The 22,188-nt window shown below is 36.4% G+C and overlaps 1 long non-coding RNA gene across 1 annotated transcript in view; it reads right to left on the bottom strand.

The window, feature by feature from the left end:
* LOC150005240 (uncharacterized) overlaps positions 1–21,828 on the bottom strand; it is a 32,192-nt gene extending 10,364 nt beyond the window's left edge. Inside the window, exon 1 of the long non-coding RNA XR_016512321.1 lies at positions 21,677–21,828. This is a non-coding gene — a long non-coding RNA (uncharacterized LOC150005240). The remainder of the gene's footprint in view (positions 1–21,676) is intronic.
* Between the last annotated feature and the right edge of the window lie 360 nt (positions 21,829–22,188).

Below are 22,188 nucleotides of genomic sequence, written 5' to 3' on the forward strand. Positions count from 1 at the left end.
CCTTTTTCCTTTCAGGGAATTTGGTAGGACTCTTGATCCCCACCATCATTTAGGTGTCTGGTACCTGGGTTATCAGACATGGGCAGTTCACTGCTGAGTCATCCCTCATTTCTATCCTCAAGACACTGTTAGGCCTCACTGTTCCTTCTGCTCCTCCCATACTGCACTGGAACATGGTCTACTCTGGGAGGTCAGTCCCCCAGATCTACTCAGGGGTAAGCAAGGTGCCCAGTTTTCATCTTTATTTAAACTTCCATCATTTCCCTGTTTCCTGTTCCCATCTTCTTGTAGAATCATATTTAGAAATAAGACAGGAGCTGGCTCTTACATGATTCCATTCTTTCCCTCCAAAACATTGTTTACTTTGGGCCATTTCCATTCCTTAAGGATTTTGAAACTACCAAGTGAGGAAGAGATATTATGTTTTCTTTCTGTTGTCATAGTTTGAAATAGGGAGAGAGGGGTGGAAACAGGGAGAAATGGGGGAGAAAAAAAAAACAGTGCAAGAAATAGAGTAAGGCAAGTGAGGTGCCTACAGTGTGGAATTTCAGGAAGTATTCACTCTCACAGTCACATAAATGATGACCCTGCCCTGAGTCTGTGGCCATACCAGTCTGAATGCGCTGGATCTCGTCTGACTTCGGAAGCTGAGCATGGTCGGGTCTGGTCAGCACTTGGGCGAGAGACAGCTTTGAGAATGAGTACCTCCTAAACTCTGTGCCCTAGACATTGCATGTGACTCATGCTAGTCCTAGACTTGCAATGAAATACCAATCATTGCCAAATAAATAAATAAATAAATAAATAAAGCAGTTAATAAAAAAATGTAGTTTATGAATAAAAGAAATGTTAATAAGGTTATATTTTCATGTGGATTATGGGTAATATCTATATTGTCTTTTCTATCTTGTATTTTTCTACCTCACTCCAAGAAGCATGGAATAATTTTTTAATTAAAATAAAACTATGAAAATAGAAATTATTGTGGTAAAATATCAGTCAATGAAACTAGGTAAAGTATGTATGGAAATTCTTTGTACAGTACTATTTTTGCAAGTTTTTGGTAAGTTTGAAATTATTTCAAATTTAAAAAACTTTAAATCATGAAAAAAATTATAGCCCTTATTAAAAATGTTTCAAATGTATTAAAAGATTTGAAACCTCAGTGGCCCCAAATAGATTGGAGGCTAGCTTAGAATATTTCTGAACCTCATACTTCAACATACTATCTCAAACCCTCTACATATGTAGGCTCTGTAATGGCTCTGGCACATTAACATTTTGCTGGATTCCAAATTTAGAAAACATTCTTTAAAGATTCATTTTAATCTTCATAATGAAGCAGTTGACATACAAAAGAATCTCCAAATAGCTTAAGCTGTAGATCAGGTTTTATATCCAGTGGGTGGTTTGTAATGCTTTGGTTAATTTCTAGTGTTATCTCTGCTAAAGTAAATGACCTAAACTCTGTTCCAGATAGTTGGAACTGGCAGCATATTATGATCTGCTAGATATTATAATCAAATGTGAATCCTGAAATTATTGAGCAATTTCTCACTGACACCATTTCCAGCACTCTGAAAAGTCAATGAACTTATAGCTGAAGATCAACCTGAGATCAATAACTGAGCATTAAACCCTTTCTCAGCAATAGATGGTTTCCTGTATACATCAGAGATGTAAATACATGGTAGAGTGTGGGGCATATTTATAAACCACATCTAAAAATTATAGTTGAATTTTAAAAAAATCCAAGGCAAGAAACAACCATAAAACAGATTAGGAATCTATTTTTCTCTGCCTCTCAAGTTGAAATCCTCCACCCCCGCCCCTACTTTTCTGTAAGTTTGAAATTATTTCAAAAAGAAGAAGTACAGAAAAATACCAAGAAATATATTATGAGTTATTACATGGTCCTCTCTTCACAGCCCTCACTTTCTAGTACCAGAACAAATTCAAGATGGTGCAATCTTCTAAGTTAGCTATCTACCTTGGCAAATGCTTAGATCCATCGCAGTTCGCTGTTGCAACTTTTTGCAGCCTGCATCTCAAACCCTGTAACTACCTATCAGTGAGCATGACTCAGGGTAGAACTTCCCTATCCTGAGAAAATCAGTCAGGAATGGTAAAATTGTTTAAGATCCCTGGGCTGTTTAAACTGTTATGTAGGTGAGTAGTACCAACATGCTCATTAAAAAAAAACAAAAAAAAAAAAACCGCTGTTTAGTTGAAGCACATAAAACAAATTTAAACTAATTTGCTTCTCAAACAGAAGACCGGTCTGAGGTTTTCTGTGTGTTAGTAGGTCCTGAGTGGCTGTACCTTGCAATGGCTGTGGTCTTCCCGCTGTGAAGAACTTTGGCTGTCCCAGACCCCCAGTCTCTGATTACAAATTTTACTTTCATGATTTCCTTAAGTATAAAATCAAGGTCAAGTAGTATATTGTTCCCCACCAACACAGTGATTAAAGCAGTGTGTGGATTCACATTCAGTCCAACCTTTTTTATTTGCATGTTGATGCCGTTTCTTGCTGTGTATATAGCTCGTGTGCCATCAGTACTGATACAAAAGCACATTTCTGGGCTCTCAATATTATTACATGTAATATAATATAATAATACATAATATTAACTAGAAGGAAAACTAATTTTATTGTATTTGGTTTATATAATATATCCCAAATGGGAGAGTTAATACATATATACCTTGTACTTAATACAGGATTTGGAAAAGAAACTATACAATCATATATGTGTTGGGAGTTTGGTGAAAAATATTTTGTGAATAATTTAGTGAAATCAGTCATCGAATAATTGAATCAGTAGAATTAGATGAGTATGTTTTGATCAGTGCGACACTTGAAGATGAAGGCAAGATAACGAGGGAGAGGTTGTTTAGTTTCCACACTTTTTTAGTCAAAAAGTGAAATAAGACAAGAGCTGAGATCTGACGGAGGGGAATGGAAGTCTAGGCTGAGAACAGATCGCATAACCACATGAGTGTACACTAAAGACCTCGGTCCACGCTAATTATATTATAATGAGCAAAACCACATGAAAATAAAATAAGATGTGTAAAAGAGCTAATGAGCAAGCAAAACAGACACAGACTCAGAGAGCAGGATGACAGCTAAGGGGGGCAGGAGAGGGGTGGCGGGATGGCGCAAAAAGGAAAAGCACTCGTGGACATTGACAACAGTGTGGTGACTGCAGGGGGAGGGAGTGTAAGGGGTTTAAATGACAATGGAAAAAAATACAATAAATTTAAAAAAAAGAGCTAATGAGGCACTTAGGAGGTCTATTGGGCATAACATTTAGAAGCAGTTTCAGGAAAGGATAAAAAAATTAAGTCATCAAGGGGGAGAGCGTAGATTCTGGATAAAAGGGATGCACTGTGGGTGAGCTCCCGAGATCTTGGCTAACGTACACACCTATTGTTTCTCCCATTGGCATAGCTACAACCTGCGAAAATCAACTGGGGATCTGTGGATCCACATGGCCTCATCTGTCTTGCTGATCGGTGCAACTGGACATGAAGACAGCAGAGCTCTCTTTCCTCTCAGCTTTTTAGTATTGGTCTTGATATGAACCTGATAGCAGCCAGATACTGTGGCTGTCTCTCTACCCACCCCAGAGGAGATAGGAGATGAAGGTGAAATAGATCGAGCCTAAAAAACAAATTGTTCTCCTAGAACGTGGGTGGGTTTTCAATGATAGATAGAACAAGCCGTTGAGCATTTTCCCTCATATATGCCAAGAGCTGACTTGCTCTGCATAATTTTGTCCAACCAAAGAGCTAAATATCTGTGAGAATACATACATTTTGGAAATTTACTTTCTATTTCCAAGTTTCATTTAATAAATACATTTTGCCAACAATTTATTCTGTTAGCTCTCCAAACCTAATGTTGTTTTTGTTTTCTTTATTTCTATTGCTGACACTATTGCTGATGACCCCATTCCCCCAAACCTTGCTCTACCTCCGCCCAGCCCCCACCCCCTTCCCCCTGGCCACCGCTCTGTTGTCTGTGTCTATGACTCACGCACATATGTTCTTTGGCTAATCTCTTCACCTTCTTTCATCCAGTTACCCACTCCCCACTCCCCTCTGACAGCTGTCAGTCAGTTCCATGTATCCATGCCTCTGTTTCTATTTTGTTTGTCAATTTATTTTGTTCATTAGATGCCACCTATAAGTGAGGTCACATGGTATTTGTCTTTCTCTGACTGTCCAAGGCTAATGTTTGTCATTAACTTTGATGGGTGGATTTCCAAGCTTTTTTGTTTTTAAAGGTTTTATTTATTTATTTTTAAGGAGAGGGGGAGGGAGGGAGAAAGAGGAGAGAAAGATCAATGTGTGGTTGCCTCTCATGCACCCCCAACTGTGGACCTGGCCAGCAACCCAGGCATGTGCCCCAACTGGAAATCAAACCAGAGACCCTTTGGTTTGCAGGCCAGTGCTCAATCCACTGAGCCACACCAGCCAGGGTTTCCAAGCTTTTTGATGATAATGTAACTTACTCCCATTTTTGTTTCTCAGAATACACCTTTGAATGATGTTTTTATAGTTTTGGTCTTGTCTCTTATGGCTGTACTGAAATCCATTAGCAATATTGGAAGTCATCATTTCACACTAATCCCATAAAAAATTCAATAGATTTTTACCAGCGAGGTCACTGCATCTTCCTTTAAAACAAAACAACATTTTGATGAACTCGTAACAGTAACTGACCAAGTTTCAAAATATTCTATACACTGTGGCCCAGAGACAAATGGGTTGCTGAGCTCCTGCCAAAACGTTCAGACAGTCATACTTTCAGTCACAGATTTTTATCCACTTGTGTCCAGCATCTCCATTGCCCACTTGTTCTGGAGACCTGTGACAGGCGATCCAGAGATTCTTGTTTAAATCCACTTGCAGAAGTCTTAAGGTCCCTTATTATCCATAAAACATTTACTTCTCCTCCAGAGAGGGGTGGGGAGAGAGATGAGATTTAAAATTTGAAGAGAGCCGTTTCCTGTTCTTAAGATTAAGATCCCTGAACATCTTTAGAACAATAAATTCCATTTGATTGTAACAAATGGGACATTTAATACTTGCAACATTCTAGAAGAAATCTTTGTTTCAAAAATTGTGCCAAGGCAGCCTGGAAGTTACTCACATGGGTAAACACAGTTATTATATGACCCAGCAATTTCACATCTAGGCATATACCCAGGAGAAATAAAAACATACAAAAAGTTGTATACACAAATTCCAGAGCAGCATTATTTATAATAGCCAAAGTTGGAAACAACCCAAATATATATCAATTGATGAAAGGATAAACAAAATATGGTATGTGCATATAATGGACTATTTATTATTCATTCAAAAAAGTAAATGTACTGATACACATAAATGAACTGTGAAAACATGCTAAGTGAAAGAAGCCAGCCACAAAAGACCACATATTGTACAATACCATTTATATAAAATGTCCTTAGTAGTAGTAAGTCCATAAAAACAGTAAGTAGACAGATGGTGGCTGCTAGGGGTTGGGAATTCCCTTGAAGGGGAGTGGGAGTGACTTGCAAAGGGTGTGGGGTTTTATTGTGGTGATGAAAATATTCTGAAATTAGATGGTGATGATTATACACCTCTAAGAATCTATCCCAAAACCATTGAATTGTATTCTTTAAATGGGTGACTTTTATTGTTTGTAAATTATATCTCAATAAAACTGGTAGTTTAAAAAATGTGCCCGCTCTTTGTTTGATATTGCAACTAAATAACCAAGAGAGACCTGCTTATAAAACATAGCTCAAGTGGGTAACCAGGTTATGATTGGATGTCATCCCTGACAATATTTACTGCCTTAAATGAGGTTTTACATGCTGGTGGAGCAACCATCTCTTTCAAAGCAGGTGTCTGATTGATAGGGAAATCTCCCCTCCCTTAAAATAATCTTCCCCAAACAAGGTGGAGGGTCAAATTTCACTTGGACATATCACAAACTAAAGGCTGAGACTATTGAAGAAAGGACTGAAACCAAATGTTCTTCCCTATGGTTTTCCTTAGAGCAGTAGTTCTCAACCTTGGCAGCACATTGGAATCACCTAGGAAGTTTTAACTGGACAGGTGCCTGGGTCCCACCTCCAGAGATTCAGGTTTACTTGGTTTGAGGTGTGGCCTGGGGTTTGGAATTTTAAAAGCTCTCTTTGTGATTCTAATATGCAGACAAAGTTGAGAGGCACTGCCTTGGGGATAAAAAAAAAGCAGCAGCTAACTGACTAGCTTATTAGTCCCTAGGTGCTTTGAAATGTCCACTCACTGTTCATCTTTAAAAGCTTAAAACTAGGCCTAGCGCAATCAAGTGATGTTGGTAGGTGCCTAGAACAGCTAAGTCATTCTATGTGGTAGTATGTAGGTTACTATCTTTATTATTAATTTTGAGCTTCCAAGTACCATTTCTTAATGACTGATATATTAGATGACTTGGGGATATAGAACAACACTGCAGACATCAAAAATATCACGTTTAACAAAACTAAACAATCACATAGAACTAACTCAAAAACACTATGGCTGAGATAAACTATATTTAATTGAATTGTATTACATATATTTAATATATTTAAGGTAACTTAATTGAACTTTAGCCAAAATAAGTTGTTCTTTGAGACTTAAAATAAGATGAGTTGATTAAAAAACTGTGGTACATTTACACAATGGAATACTACGCAGCTGTGAAAAAGAAGGCATTCTTACCTTTTGCAACAGCAGGAATGGAACTGGAGACTGTTATGCTAAGTGAAATAAGCCAGTCAGTGAAAGACAAATACCATGTAATCTTACTTATGAGTGGAACCTAATAAACAAAATAAACTAACGAGCACAATAGAACCACAGGCATAGAAACATGGAACAGACTGACAGCTGTAAGAGAGAAGAGGGAAGGTGACAGGTGGTTGAAAGAAAGTGAAGGGATTAGTCAAAGAACATATATGAAGGGCCAATGGACATGGACAATGGTATGGTGATTGACTGTGGGAGTGGGGGGTGGGTTGGGTGTAGGTGGGCAAAGGGGGAAAAATGGGACAACTGTAATAGTATAAATAAAATATTTAAATTTTAAAAATAAAAATAATGATAAAAAGAAAGTAAAATTTTTTTTAAAGACAAATAATTTCTTAGGAACGTAACCAGCTTTCTGAGACACAGTTAATCCTTTATTCAAAATTATCACTAAATTTGTTTATTGCTTTTATTCAGGAACCTTCAAAGTGCCTAAGAATCACAGATCAATGCTCCTGGATTCAAAACTTCAGAAACATTTGTAGTGGTTCATTGCCATCAACAGTAAGTGATGTCAAGGCCATACCTATATTGACTTGTATAGCCCCTTTGACTTTTATACACTTGATTTTTAAAAATTTACAAGCAAAATGTTCATATTTCTGTATACGTATTATGCTGCCATATTTTTAAAATTGTATATAGAAATAATTTTAAAAGTCAGATCAATAAAACTAGTAGCAAAAAATAGCCACCCTTATTTCTCCCTATTCTTGCTTTCCACTCCCAAAAGCAACCTCTTTAAATATTTCTAGCTGGTTTTTAAATATTTCCTACCATATTTCTGAATACCAATTTATGGGACTATTTCTTGAAATTTTCAAAATTAAACATTATCTTTTCAAAATGGAAGTTGAGGATTTATTTTTCTTAAATGCCCATTTCCTCTCCTCATCTCCATTTCCTCTCATCTCATTTTCCTGATAAAATAATGTCAAAATTTGTGGTTAGCTCAATAATTATGGTTCGTTTTATTATGGACTATGTAACTATTGTTTACTACTGAGCCACCTAGAAACCATAATTATATCTCCTTTCTTGTGTAACTTATTGTTTATTCAACCCATGAATATAAAATTACCTTGTCTGTTTGTATTATTTAGTTAATATTTTATATACCTATCATTAATTCATCCTTAAAATATTTGTCAGAATGATAAAACTCTTCTCAATGACTATAAACATATAGCAGTTTATCAATACAACTGTTTTTATTTCAGGCCACCCCCTTCCTGAAGTCTTCTGTCCTATTCCAGTCTAGGGTGATGTCTTTCTAGGTTGGTTACACAGTTGTTGTGGGACTTCATTTTACCATAATTTATGGAAGTCCCTTCTGGTGTAATGGAGCCTATATTATTTCCCGTAGTTTACACTCTGACCTTGTGAAGCACATCCTCCATTGGAAAATAAAATTTTTAAGACTTTGCATTTGTACTTGGGTGCTTCAGTTACAGCATTCTATGTTGAAATAATTTTATTTTCCATTTTGGAAAGCATTGCTCAGAAGCCTTCTGGATTTCAATGTTTTTATTGAGAAGCTTTATAAGGTTTTATTTAGTTCAACTGTAGTGAAATTTCAGGGTAATATGCCTTGATATAGTTCTTTCTAGTTTATTTTGCTGGGCACTCAGGAAATTCTTGAAATCTGGAAGTTGATGTTTGTACAAGTTTTGTTTTATTTCTTTGAAAATTTTCTTTTGTTCTGTTTTCTCTTTTTGGAGCTCCTATTAGATGTTAGATTTCCTGGACTAGTTGCACTCGCTAATTTTTTAAATCTTTTTTTCTCCCATTTTCAATATCTTTAATATTTTGTTCTACTTTCTAGAATTCTTCTATTTTATTTTCCAAACTATCCATTGATTAAAACTTATTTTGGCTGTCATATTGTTATTTCCAAGGCTTTTTCTAATTCTCTTAATATATGTTTAAGAAATCTGTGTCATAGATGTAATGTCTTCTGTTATCTCTCTAAAGATTTTTACAAAATTTTCCCATTCTTTGCATATTCTCTTTACCCTAAATATAATACCTTTCAGATCACCAGCAGGCAATCAGTCAAGAACCTGGATATTTGATAGGATCTTCAGCAAATGTCAGGATCTGTAGGATTTTTTTTCTCTTGACTTTGTCAGTTTTCTAAGAATATAATCCTCTAATCTCCTGCCTAGAATGTGGTTTTGGGTTGAACTGTGCCCCCCACCCCAAAAAAAAGATATGTTAGAACTCCTCACCTCTAGTACCTCAGAATGTGACCTTTTCCAGAAATAAGGTCATTGCAGATACAGTTCATTAAGATGAGGTCATACTGGTCTATGGTGAGGGCTTACTCCAATATGATGGTATCCTTACAAGAAGAAATAGAATGTCACACACACAGGGAGAGGTTGACCATGTGTGAATGGAGGCAGAGATTGAAGTGAAGCATCTGTGTACCAAGGAATACTTCAGGTTGCAAGAAGCTGAAAGAGGCAAGAAAGAATCTTAGAACTTTGGAGAGAGCATGTCAACACCTTGATTTCAACTTCTAGAGTCCTGAACCGTAGGGCGATGAATGTCTATCGTTTTAAGCCACCTGTTTACAGTATTTTGTTCAACAGCCCTAGGAAACTAATATAAATGCATTTGCCTGGTTTTCAAGATTCTAGTAACCATCAGGAAAAGGATATTAGAGGTTTTCCTCATTCTGTATTTAGACTTTTACTGACGCCCCCTTTTCTCATATGCCACTTCACCTCTGCCCTCAGCTCTGTTGCAGATCCTCTTTGGTTCAACTGTCCAGTGTTTCCACCTCCAGTGTTATGCTGCAGTGGAGGAAGGACAGTCTTCTGGAGGTACAGGATGAAGGAAGTGACCTCCTGTTCTAAACTGGTTTTAATTGATTCTTATACATATTATCACCTGATCCTCCCACCCCTTCACCTTTCCTAGAGAAGTTTGGTCCTTCTGAGTTCAACTCTTTTCTGGGTATTTTTTTTTTTTTTTTTTTGCCCTTCTTATTAGTTGGTTCTAACCTGCTCTCTCCACAACTGAAAAGTAGACAGGCTTTCAACTTTTTCAGTGCTGTTAAGTCAGTTTTCACTCCTTCATCTCCTTTTTTTTTGGGGGGGGGGTGCTTTATTTATTTTTTCTTATGGGTCTATATCATTTTAAAAATCATCTATGATTATTTTTGGTGAGGATTCAGGAAGGAGCAGAGAAATGGGTGTGCTCAATCATGTTTGGCTGTAAAATTTTGGAGAATCCCGTTGTCAGCTAAGTAAGCCTATGAAAGAACTTGCTCTACTTGTTAAAGGGCATCTACAAAAAACCCTACAGCCATTATAATCTACAATAGCAAAAGACTGGATGCTTTTCCCTTAAGATCAGAAAGAAAACAAGCTTGTTCACTCTCACCAGATTTGCTCAGCATTGTACTGGAGATTCTAGCTAGTGCAATCAAGCAAATAAAAAGAATTAAAGGCACTCATATTAGAAGGAAGAAGTAAAACTGTATTTGTTGGTAATGTGATTGTCTATACAGAAAATCCGATAGAATGTACTAAAACATTACTAGAAGTAAAGAGTTAGTTTAGCAAATTTGCAGTATACAAGATCAATTTGTAGAAGTCAATTTTATTGCCATATACTAGCCAAGAACAATATTAAACTAAATTTTTAGGAAAACATTATAAATTACAATAGCATAAAAAATAAAACAGGATAAATCTGGCATGGAATGTTAAAGATCTATACACTGAAAGCTACAAAATACTGCTGAGAGAAATTTTAAAAGGCCCAAATAAATAAAGTGATACGCCATGTTCGTAAGTTTGAAGACTCAATATTGTTTAGATGTCAATTCTCCTCGAATTGATCTACAAATTCAATTCAATTCCAATCAAAATCCTAGTAGGCTTTTTGTGTAGAAATTGACAAGCTGATTCTAAAATTGAAGTGAAACTGCAAAGATCTTAAAATAGCTAAAACAACTTTTAGAAAGAAAAACAAAGTTAGAAGACTAACATCACCTAATTTCAAGACTAACAGAGCTATAAAAATCAAGACTGTGTCCTATTGGCACAAAGAAAAACAAATAGAGCAATGCAGCATAATAGAGCGAAGAGAGAGAGATCTACCCATGTATGGACAACTGATTTTCCCACAATGTATAAAGGCAATTCAGTGGCAAAAAGATAGTCTTTTCAGTCAATATTTCTATACGAACAACTGAGGATTAACATGTAAATACCAACAAACAACAAAAACAAATTTTGATCACTGACCTGCACCAAACAAAAAAATTAACTGAAAATGGGTCATGGAACTAAGTGTAAAACCTAAAATGATAAACTTTCTAGAAAAAAAGATAGGGAAATAAATCTTTGTGACTTTGTGTTAGGCAAAGATTTCTTAGATATAACACCAAAAGAACAATCTATAAAAGGACTTGATAAATTGGACTTATACAAAATTTAAAATGTCTGCTCTTCAAAAGACACCATTAAGAGAATGGAAAGTCAAGCTACAGACTCAGAGAAAATATTTGCAAGGTAGAAAGAATTCAGATACAGGATTGTATCTAGAATATATTAAGAGCCTTCTAAAGTCAGTAGTAGGGAAACAATAAAATATAAGCAAAATATTTGAATAGACATTTCATCAAAGAAGATATATAGGTAAATTAGATAGTGGGTCTTGGCATTTGCAGTTTCATATATGGCTCTTCCTTCTCCTCTCCTTAGGCCAACCCTTATCCAAGTCATTAGAGAAATACAAATTAAAATCAGAATGAGATACTACTGCATACCTATTACAATGGATGAGGTTAAAGAGATTGACTATGCCAACTGCTGGCAAGGATGTGGAGGAACTGGGACTTACCTACATTGTTGGTGGAAACATGAAATAAAATAACCACTTGGCAATTTCTTTAAAAGTTAAATGTACGCTTTCCATATGATCCTGCTATGCCAGTGCTAAGTATTTACCCAAAGGAAATGAAAGCATATATCCATACAAAGACTTGTATACAAGTATGCATAAGAACTTTATATAATAGTCAAAAACTCAAAATAATGCAAATGTCCATCAATAAGTAATGGATAAAATGAGCGTTGTATATCCATATAATGAAATAATATTCAATAAAAGGAATTAACTATTGATATATTCTATGACATGATATGTCTCACTATACTTATGCTGAGTGAAAGAAGCCAGACATAAAAGATTACATACATTATGATATAATCTTTATAAAATTCTAGGAAATGCAAACTTATGTATAGTGACCAGAAAGCAGATCAGGGTTGCCTGGGAAAGGGTGTAGGATTGGGTGGAGTTGGAAGGAGGGATTACAATGGGGCTCAGAGAAACTTTTGGGGATGATGGATATGTTCATTTTCTTGATTGTGGTGGCAGGAGTGTGTGTATACACACTCTTATAAAATAGTATACAGTAAGTTCCCACTCAATGTCATCGATAGGTTCTGCAACTTTAAGCAAAACAACATATAGTATAATCAATTTTATTATAGGTTAATTGATATAAACAAGGACTAGGTTCCTACAGCTTCTCATCAACATTGTAATGAAATGACATTGAATGAAACTACATTACTTGAGGACCTGCTGTACTTTAAATGTGTAATTTATTGTATGTCAAATATACCTGAGTAAAGCTTTAAAAAAAAATTCAACTCTAGTTATTTTCCTTGGGTTTCAGGATGGAGCACAGAAATAGAAGTGGTTCATCTACGATGTTTAACTGAAAATCCAACCACATAACTTTTTAAAGGATCTTGTTCTCATTACAAAAACTTTACAAGAACTTTTGTTTGCTCTATTTTTCTCTATCACTAATACTTCTATTAATTTATGCCTCATCTTGTTCCCAACCCAACCAAGTTCTGGGCTGGGTACTAGGGATGGGCCTCAATGCAATGAATTACCAAAGGTGGCTGGAATGTTATTGCCTGAGGGTTAATTCCTTAGTTTGATCAGGTACAGATCTGTCCCTGAAACAAGAGAATAGACTAAGCAATTTTTCAGATTCTTTTTTTTCCAATAAATTCATTAAGTAGTCATATTATAAATGGTTGATCTTAAAAAGGAAGAAGGCAGGTAAATTAAATAATGGGTCTTGGCATTTGCAGCTTCATTTATGGTCCTTCCTTCCTCTCTCCTTAGTCTAACCCTTATCCAAGTCTAAGTAATAATATCTGAAAAAGACATTGACTCTCCAGGTTCCTAGAATGGGTGGAGTGACTATGAATGATGTACACATGTAAGGTATGCCCAGGACATGCATGGGCACATCAGAGACACACCTATACCATGATTGGTAGATCTAGATTGGAATTCCTTTCTTCAGAACTGCTTTAATCATGCATTACCTTTTTTAAGAAAAGCAGCCTCTGGTTTTACCAGTTACACTTTGCTCACAATTCCAGTAGGCAAGTCATATTTTTAATTTAAAATGTTTTTGTTCTCATGGTGAATGGGAGAGTCCCAAAGCAAGCAGGAGTTTTTCTTTAGTATAATTCAGAAACAGAAACTCCCAGATCTCAAAGATCTTTAAAATAGCACTCAGAAGTCCGAGTCCAGAATAGCACCTTACAAATGAGGTAAAGCAATTTATTTTAAAATGTAACTGTTAAAGGAAAAGAAAGAAAGCTAGGGAAAATGAGCCCCTTGAGGGTAATGTCCTTGTTTTATTACCTCTGTATTCATATTGCCAAGCAAAACAGATAGACATCTGTTGGACATTTAAATTTTGGTGTGTGATTTGTATTCCTTTCCTCTTACTCTGATACTAGGCCACCCCTTTCCTGTGGGGGAGTCATTTCATGTGGATCTGGTGAGAGTCTCAATGTTCACTCACAGGTGACCAGGCCTGGCCATTAAATCCCCTGGTATAGTGATTGGTTCAGAAATAGGTATATGAATCATGACGAGCCAATTACAGTTCTCACCAAGGTTTTTTGCTTGTTTGTTGGAAAGACTTCTCTGGGATATAAACATAGCTTATGGCTGTAGGAGAAAAGATGAAACCCCGAAGACTGAGTTTGAGCCCCCCAAGTCCAGTTGTGGCTGAAAGTAGCCACAATACTTTTCAGTTTGATGTAAGTTGGGTTGAGTTTCTGTCACTTAAAACCAAAAGAATTCCAACTAATATAATCACAATGATTTAATGATACCCTTTAAAATAGATTCTTAAAATAAATATGAAAGTCAACTGTCTTCCAACTCAAATGAAAACAAAATATGCATTTAAGATTTCTTCTGTCTTTAGTTTTCAAAAGTTTGATTATGGCCCTGGCCAGTGTGGCTCAGTTGGTTGGAGTGTCGTCCTATGAACCAAAAGTTTGTGGGTTTGATCTCCAGTCAGGTCACATGCCTAAGTCGCGGGTTCAAACCCCAGCTGGGGTAAATGGGAGGCAACCGATCAATGTTTCTCTCAGATCAATGTTTCTCCCTCTCAAAGCTATGAAACAACAACAACAACCGTGATTATGCTGTGCTTTGACACGTATTTTAGGGGGGGGAATCTATCCTGTTTGGGGTTTAATAGCTTCTTGAATGTGGGTTAATGTCTTATGCCAAATTTCAGCCATGATTTTGTTGAATACTTTTTCAGTCCCATTCCTCTCCTCTCTGGAAAGACTTGATTTGGGCCCACACGTCTCTGAGGTTCTGTTCATTGTTTGTTTCAGTCTATTTTTTTAAAAGAATTCAAATTGGGTAAGTTTTATTGATCCAACTTCAGACTCACTGATTTATTCTTCTGTCCTCTTCAGTCAGCTTTTTAGTTCTTTTAGTGAGTTTTTATATTTTATGGTATTTTTCAGTTCTAAAATTTTCTTCTGACCTCTGTTTATAATTTCTATTTCTTTGCCAAAACTCTCTATTTTCTGATTTGTTTAAAGCATGTTAAAATTTTCTCTTTGAAGTGTTCTAATAATGGCCTTTTTACAATCCTTGTCAGAGAGTTCCAATGTCTGTGTCATCTGTTGATCATCTTTTCTCATTCGAGTTGAGATTTTCCTGATTCTTGGGAAAATGACTTATTTTTTTAAATTAGTTCCAGACATTTTAGCTATTATGGTATGAGACTCTAGCTCATTTAAATCTCCAGTTTCAGCAAGTTTCCTCTGACATCACATGATTGGAGAAAAGGTGATGCTACCTTGTCATTGTTGGGAGTGTAAGTCCAAGGTCTTCGTGCGGTCTCCACTGCAGCTTCAGAGGTTGGAGGGGTTTGTTAATGCCTAATTAGGATGAGAGTCCTGGCTCCTCACTAAGCCTTCTCTGACATCACCCCAGTGTGGGGAAGGGCTGGAAGAATGCTTTATTCCAGCTGGGTAACAATGAGGTAAGTCTATGCTCCCCATTCAGACTCTGTTGACAGGGCTTGGGGTGGGGCCTCAGTTTTTCCTGTGTCATTTCGCTGCAGTAGAGCCATTATTGTCTAAAAATTTTCAGTCTTGCTAGACTGCTCTTTCCTTTCCTTCCTTCCTTCCTTCTTCTCTTTCTCTCTTTCTTTCTTTTCTTCCTTTCTTCACATCTGTTGGCATTGCTGGGCTGCTAGCTTCTCCAGCACCCAGATGAAAATTTGAGGGAAAAAAAAAATCCAATGAACTTAAAAGTCAATGCATGTCATTCTTTGGGTTTTGGTGCCTTTAGCCATTCTGTTTTCTTTGCTCCACCTTTCAGGATAGATAGATAGATAGATAGATAGATACAGATAAATGATAGATAAATAGATATCTCCAGGGGTTTTAGTTCTACTTAGTGGAAGGAATAAGGAGAAGTATGTCTATTCCATCTTGTCCACAACCAGAAGTCTCTTTAGGTTACTTTTCATACCTAAAATAACCAGTTGGGAGTTATATTGCTTGTATTTAAATCCCAACCATGCCATATGCCATTTTGGATAATTCTTTAAGTCTCTATTTTCCTCTGTCTAAAGTAGGATTAAACTAGCATTTGCCTCATAGAATTGTAGTGAGGATTATACATGAAATCAACTCAATGCCAATGTCAGACATAGTAACAGCTCAATAAAACACTGGATTATTATTTACAGTAATATAAGATAGATGTCTGCTGGATAGATTGTCTCAACCCTTGGGTTAGCAGGCTGTAGCTTCTTCTTTCAAGATTATATCTTACCTATTGCAGTCCAGCAGAAGGTATCTCAAATCCGTCGTCGTCGTCATCGGCAGCCGTCCGTCTCGAGAGACAATGGTGTAGCTTCTTAAGAGTCTATCTGCACCGCCAAGAATGGCTGTGCAGTCCGACTCGGGAGTGACACGGTATCTGTCTCCTCCCGAGTTGAATCGACATCTTGTGATGACGCTGGAGTGTCCTCTCCAGTGAAGCTGAAGCTACAGAGCCTGGGCAGGGTGATATGGAGGGTCTGCTGTTGCCCATGCAGCAGACCCCCCCTCTCTTGGCAGCTGAAGGGTCCAAGGGAAAGACAGAGTCAATACAGCTTGGCTTCAGGTGCGCCGCAGGAGTTGCCGGTGTTGACTACAACGTCAAACCGCCTTAGGGACTCCGGCTCCGGATTTTCTGTCGGGGTTTACTCCCTTAGCCTTTCCCCTGAAGAGGTATGCCGCAAGGCAGCGGAGGTTTTTTGGAGTCAGAGTTTTCCTTCTCTGATGTGCCCTGACTGGAAGATCGAACCAGCGACACTTAGCTCGCAGGCCGACGCTCAATCCACTGAGCCAAACCAGCCAGGGCTTATCTCAAATCCACTCTTGAATTAATCCACACTTCAATCCTACCTCTCTATTTCATGGCACCTTAAGGTCTCAATCCTCAAGCCCTTTCCCGCTCCAGGTAGTTGAAACACTCCACTGCCTCAAATGCTCACAGAGATCTCTCCTTACTTTTTCCCAAAGCATTTCCAGCTTACCAAAACTGTAAACATAATATGAGAGTATTAGTACAGAGAAAACGGAACTTAAAAACTGTATGTATAACAATCATCACTTCTCCTAAATCAGCCATACTACAAAATCTTGGCTATTCTGTGTCAACTAAAGGCTTTTGCAAGTTTGTTCAAACTGTATAGCTCTTACAACCTATAAAGCAAAAGACAACAAAAATTACAGCTATAATTTAAAAAAAAATTTTTTTCTCTTGTCCCTATAACACTAGAAATTGGTCCTACACACTTTGTACTCTACAACAAAGGAGTAGTAAAGCCATCTTTTAAAAATATGACTTTTTCTGTGTATTTTCCCCAAGAACTCAAACATCGTAAGGCATAATTAATAGCTTTAATTTATATACCCCTATATTCTCCAAATAAAGATACATCTTCTTTTAATGTGTCCAAGAAATAGTCACAAAATGTCATTTTAAAAAGTCAATAAATTTCAAAAATAGAAATAATATAGGCAACAGTAGTTTGGGGCAATATTATTTTGTACCTAATGCAACTAAATTAGAAATTAATAACAAAACTATAGCAACAAATCAGAAATATTTTTTGAATCAAAGAGGATGTGAAAACGCAGCAAAACATCTGAGACACATATAAAGCAGTGCTTGAGAAAATAAAGTTCTGATTCTTTGATTTCTTTTTAAAAAGAGAGACTGACAGTAAAAGAATTAAATGTTCACATGAAGAAATTACAGAAAACACAAGAAAAAAGCAGTGATATAAAATTAATAAATTAATAAAGAAAAGCAGAAATTAAAAACTTTGAAAAGAGGAGCATATCTGAGAAATTCTAAACCTAATTCTTTAAAGAATAAATAAATTATTAGTTAATTTAATTGAGTTTAAAAGAGTAAGATCATAAATGTACAACATAAGAATTTATATGAGGCAATTAAATTTAGATACAAGACAAGCTAAAAGATTCAGGAGAGACCACCATGTATATCACTATAAAATAAATTCGGGAACATGGTTCAAATGAGGCATTACTAAAACTGATCAAAGTGGATAGAAAACATAAATAGGTTGATTACCATACAAACATGTGGTAAAATATCAAAGCACTACTCCCCTAAAAGTACCTTGGTACAAACATTTTCACTGAAAACTTCTGTCAAACTTTTAAGAAATAAAGCCTTTGTGCTTCTGTTTTCTAAAGCATGGAGGGAAAAGGCTTCTAAATTTTTTCTGAAGTGAATGTAACTACAAAGATAATACCAACTAATAAAACAATCGCTCAATATCACTTATGAATATTTACATAAAAATCCGAGATAGCATATTAGCAACAGAATTAAGGAGTGCATTAAAATAATAACACAACTTTACTAAGTGGTATTTACTTCAAGAATGCCAGGAGTGTTCAGTAATTCGCATTTACTAGAGAAAAAGTGAGATAATCATATGATCATCTCCACAAGCGCTGAAAAGAATTTGATAAAATCCAACATCCATTTTGTATAATAGCTATTAATAAAATAGAAATAATAAGACGGATTGTTCAATACATTTTATGGAGATAACGGGCTAGTCATGTGTGAAAAAAAGGAGAATTGGATTACTGCTTCCTACTTTACACAAAAACAAATTACAGATGCATAGATGCATTAGATTAAATGTAAAATAAAATAAAATAAGTAAACTCATACAAGTATTAGAAGAAAAATGGGAGATTTTCCAAAATAATCTTGAACCAGAGAAGAACTTGCTCCAGTATGACAGAAAAATCAAGAAACCATAAAACAACAGGTTTATATATTCAAACTACCTAAAGACAAGAAAGAATTCTTCCTAACACTGAAATTTCATAAACAAAAGAACAAATAATAAACCTCAAAAATATTTATAATATTATCACAGAGAGTTAATTTTCTTAATCTTTAGAGTACTTACAAATTAATAATAAATAGCCAAAATCCAATGTAAAAATTGCAAAGAACTTCAATAGTGCACAGAAAATACAAATGGCTTTTAAATATATATTAATAAATATATGCACAATCTCATTCATTATGACACAACTTTTTTTACATTGTCAGATTGGCAAATATTAAACACGTGGCTACATATCATGTTGGTGAGGGTTGGAGAAATAGCTAATACCACATATTTTCAGTGGTAGTGAAAATTGATTTAACATCTGTGGGAAGCTTATTAACAATATCTGCCAAAAATGTGAATGCATGATTAACCTTTGACCCAGAAATTCTACTAATAGGAATTTATCCTACAAAATATTAATCATTTATAATATTTCAAAAAAAAAGATTCACTATAGCATTGCTGTATACGTGAATTTAATAGTTAAACATTGGAAATAACCTACATGGCCATAATTAGGGGACCAATTTTCTAATTACAGTAGATACTTACAACAGATTACTCAACAGATTTTACAAAAGAAACAGCACTGTATATATTGGTTAGGAACCATTTCCAAGACACATTATCAAATAAAAAGGCAAAAGGCAAGTTGGTGATAGTGTATGATACCATTTGTTTATACAAAACAAAAATAAACCCACAGAAACACTTATTTTATATAGCTCTTCTTGTAGTTACATAATATATATGTTTTTTGATTTCTGTAATTTTGCCCAAGACACTGGTGACCCCGTTTGTTACTTCTCATGAGTGAACTGGGTACCTGAAGGAAAGATGCAGGAAGGGAACTTACTTTTCACTCTATTCCTTTGTCTTTATTTATTTATTTTGTGACTCATGCTTTTGCATATCTAAGACCTCTTTGCCAAATTCAAAGCTGTAAAGACTTCAGTGGATTCTTCTAGCAGGTTTAACACTTGCATTTAGATCTGGGATCCATTTTGAGTTAATTGTTGTTTATGTAGTGAGGACAGGACATAAGTTAATCTTGTTTTACCTATGAATAAGCAATTGTTGCATCACCTTTTGTTGGAAGATCTTTTTTTAAAAAAAGATTACGTATTTATTTTTAGAGAGAGTGGAAAGGCGGGAGAAAGAGAGGGAGAGAACATTGACGTCTGAGAGATATATCAATTGGTTGCCACGCACACACCCCCATCTGGGGATCTGGCCCGCAACCCAGGCCTGTGCCCTGACTGGGAATCGAACCAGGGAACTTTTGATTCGCAGGCTGGCTCTCAATCCACCGAGCCACACCAGCCAGGGCTGTATGTACCTTTGTCTTAAGGTCAGGTCCCCGAGGCTCAGAAACTGAGACAGGGATTCTTGAGTGTTGGCTTTCAGGAAAAGGGGAATGAGATAGGAATGATAGGGCAGGAATCGAAAGCTTAGCTAGAATACACCTTGGCTGGAGTCTAGCTCCTGTCTGATACCATGAGGAGCTCTGTGTGAATAGTGCCATAGAGCTGGTCCTTCCAGGAGACAAAGGGTCCGTCAGCAATTGGCTGTGAACCGCCCTCAGGTGGAGGGGAATAGCTTCTAAGGAGAGGAGGCTCCTATTGGCCGAAAGCAAATCTCTAGAAAAGGGGTCAGCTCTGAGTAATCAATAATCAATCTTTACAGCCACTGAGAAACCAGAATAGAAAAATGGATCTGGGCCCAATAGATGTCTACTACAACCTCATTGTACTGGCTGATACCTGAGGAGGATGTATTTACCTCCTTAAAAAAAATGTATTAGAGAAGGAGCTCTTTTTGTGGTTTGTCTACATTCTAAACTCAGCATGAATGCCAAAATTTAAACAGAAAGTTAGCCTCAGAAATCCTCAGCGAGACCCAAGCTTGGGACCACATGTTAGTCAGCTTTTTCCAGCACTATCGGAACAAGTTGTGTTTTTCTGGACGAGCACCACATGAAACTGTTGGCTTGCATGTAGGTGACCTTCTGTTTGAAAAATCCACAGCTTTAGACACTGGACTCATATTCATTGATGAGAGTCTCCAGGATACAAAGAGGAACTGAGGGAACAGCAGATTTTTGTCTCCCGCCCCAGGCTCTCCTAGGACGGAATGGTAGGGGGACCAAGCATATTGCTTTGTCTCTTTTATTTTTCTGTACCAAATGTAGTTATGAATGCAGTGCATGTTGTACAGAAAAAAATTATCCAGAAACTGGACAAAAGGCAAAAATGATGATTAAATGACCTTTTAATATCATATTAGAGCATTTTCTAATAGATTCATTTGAGGGTCATTCTCTCTCAGGAAATGTAACTTGTCTGGCCAGCAATCGTTTAGGGCCCAGCTTCTCACAATTCTGTAAAGTTAGGTGTTAGTTTATCAATCCCCCTCCCAGCCTCTGGTGTAAACCAGTTCCATATCTAACTCAACAATCTGATTTCAGCATTCCTTTTCCCACTGACATTTGCATCACAGTTTCTCATATCCTCATCAAACTATTTTCTCTGTCTTCTGGTTCCTTCACTGATGAGTTAAAACTCTGACATACTTATGATTTATTTGAGAATCATGCTTTCTGAATAATTTGAGAAAATACGCTTTTTCAGCGTAAACTAATTAGTGTGCATTTATGTGGTTAAATACATATACAGTGTAGCTTGCTATAAAATAATACACTGGATGACAGTAAATCCCAGTGGAATAAAACACTACCAGGTTCATTGTACATTTATCATCTTTTCTCTTGAAGGCAGGGTTGTGTGTAGTATTTAAATCTGAGCTTGTGACTATTAGCCTGGCTGCAGAAGTACATGGCATACTGACATAGGTAATGCTGTGAAAAAATGGTTTTATCAGTAAACAGAATGAAGATAAAAATTAAGCATATATTTCTTCTGTGCATTTCTCCCCAAAATCCCTTTGGCAGAGCCCTTGGGGCTAAGGTTGCCATTTAAGCAAGTAAAAATGCAGACTATGTAGTTCAATTTGAACTTCAGATAAAAAATTTTTTTTGTTTAAGTAGATCTCAAATATTGCAAGTATTTTATCTGAAAAGCCTACCTGGGCATCTCAGAGTTCAGCTGGGGTTGTAGGAAGCAGGTAGGGGCAGCAAGGTGGTTTCCAATAGCGCCAGAAATGCAAAGAATTGCAGGCTGGAGTCTGAGCCCTGTGCTGGGGAATACCAAAGGCCAAACCCAGGAAGTAACATCTTGTTATCAATTCCAAGGAGTGAAAGTTGAAGCCTCTGAGTCAGGAGCTAAGTGGCACTGTAATAGGGCAAGCGGCTAGAGCCAGGAACGGGGCCAATTAAGGGAATTCACAGAGCTGCTCAGAAGTTTAATGTGTTAAAGTGGATTTTTATTGCTCAGCCAGATGAATGAGTTGAGTAGACATATTTAAAAACTCAAAGAGGACATATTTTAAAAATTGTGGTCAATTATACATGACATAAAATTTATGGTTTTAACCATTTTTAAGTGTACAACTCAGTGGCATTAAGTATGTTCACAATGTTGTGGAACTATCACCACTATCTATTTCTAGAAAATTTTCATCTTCCCAAATACAAACAA

This window comes from Furipterus horrens, unplaced genomic scaffold, assembly GCF_987537825.1.
Source record: "Furipterus horrens unplaced genomic scaffold, mFurHor1.1.pri manual_scaffold_7, whole genome shotgun sequence".
Classification (NCBI taxonomy): domain Eukaryota; kingdom Metazoa; phylum Chordata; class Mammalia; order Chiroptera; family Furipteridae; genus Furipterus; species Furipterus horrens.